A 2,500-nucleotide genomic window follows, 5' to 3' on the forward strand; every position below is an offset into this window, starting at 1 on the left:
CTGGTCACCCAGACACTACACACACACACACACACACACACACACACACACACACATATATATATATACACCAGCGCTGCAGACTGGTCACCCAGACACTACACACACACACACACACACACACACACACACACACACACACACACACATATATATATACACCAGCGCTGCAGACTGGTCACCCAGACACTACACACACACACACACACACACACACACACATATATATATATACACCAGCGCTGCAGACTGGTCACCCAGACACTACACACACACAAACACACACACACACACACACACACATATATATATACACCAGCGCTGCAGACTGGTCACCCAGACACTACACACACACACATATATACACCAGGGCTGCAGACTGGTCACCCAGACACTACACACACACACACACACACACACACACACACACACACACACACACACACACACACACACACATATATATATACACCAGCGCTGCAGACTGGTCAGCCAGACACTACACACACACACACACATATATATATATATATATACACCAGGGCTGCAGACTGGTCACCCAGACACTACACACACACACACACACACACACACACACACACACACACACACACACACACACACATATATATATACACCAGGGCTGCAGACTGGTCACCCAGACACTACACACACACACACACACACACACATATATATATACACCAGGGCTGCAGACTGGTCACCCAGACACTACACACACACACACACACACACACACACACACACACACACACATATATATATACACCAGGGCTGCAGACTGGTCACCCAGACACTACACACACACACACACACACACACATATATATATACACCAGGGCTGCAGACTGGTCACCCAGACACTACACACACACACACACACACACACACACACACACACACACACACACATATATATATACACCAGCACTGCAGACTGGTCACCCAGACACTACACACACACACACACACACACACACACACACACACACACACACACATATATATATACACCAGGGCTGTAGACTGGTCACCCAGACACTACACACACACACACACACACACACACATATATATATACACCAGCGCTGCAGACTGGTCACCCAGACACTACACACACACACACACACACACACACACACACACATATATATATACACCAGCGCTGCAGACTGGTCACCCAGACACTACACACACACACACACACACACACACATATATATATACACCAGCGCTGCAGACTGGTCACCCAGACACTACACACACACACACACACACACACACACACACACACATATATATATACACCAGCGCTGCAGACTGGTCACCCAGACACTACACACACACACACACACACACACACATATATATATACACCAGCGCTGCAGACTGGTCACCCAGACACTACACACACACACACACACACACACACACATATATATTTACACCAGGGCTGCAGACTGGTCACCCAGAAACTACACACACACACACACACACACACACACACACACACACATACACACACACATATATATATACACCAGCGCTGCAGACTGGTCACCCAGACACTACACACACACACACACACACACACACACACACATATATATATACACCAGGGCTGCAGACTGGTCACCCAGACACTACACACACACACACACACACACACACACACACATATATATATACACCAGCGCTGCAGACTGGTCACCCAGACACTACACACACACACACACATATATATATACACCAGGGCTGCAGACTGGTCACCCAGACACTACACACACACACACACACACACACACACACACACATATATATATACACCAGCGCTGCAGACTGGTCACCCAGACACTACACACACACACACACATATATATATACACCAGGGCTGCAGACTGGTCACCCAGACACTACACACACACACACACACACACACATATATATATACACCAGGGCTGCAGACTGGTCACCCAGACACTACACACACACACACACACACACACACACACACACACACACACACACACACATATATATATATACACCAGGGCTGCAGACTGGTCACCCAGACACTACACACACACACACACACACACACACATATATATATACACCAGGGCTGCAGACTGGTCACCCAGACACTACACACACACACACACACACACACACATATATATATACACCAGCGCTGCAGACTGGTCACCCAGACACTACACACACACACACACACACACACACACACACACACACACACACACATATATATACACCAGCGCTGCAGACTGGTCACCCAGACACTACACACACACACACACACATATATATATACACCAGCGCTGCAGACTGGTCACCCAGACACTACACACACACACACACATATATATATACACCAGCGCTGCAGACTGGTCACCCAGACACTACACACACACACACACACACAAACACACACACACACACACACACATATATATATATA

At 47.5% G+C, this 2,500-nt stretch overlaps 1 protein-coding gene across 1 annotated transcript in view; it reads right to left on the reverse strand.

Moving 5' to 3' along the window:
• The window catches only part of LOC143100954 (glycerol kinase-like), a 56,230-nt gene that overhangs the window by 27,704 nt on the left and 26,026 nt on the right, over window positions 1–2,500 (reverse strand). The window lies entirely within an intron of this gene.

Source organism: Alosa pseudoharengus, unplaced genomic scaffold (assembly GCF_046254945.1).
Source record: "Alosa pseudoharengus isolate Yale_2024_CS ecotype anadromous, Long Island Sound unplaced genomic scaffold, YU_APseudo_1.1 YU_APseudo_1.1_scf_3, whole genome shotgun sequence".
Taxonomy (NCBI): domain Eukaryota; kingdom Metazoa; phylum Chordata; class Actinopteri; order Clupeiformes; family Clupeidae; genus Alosa; species Alosa pseudoharengus.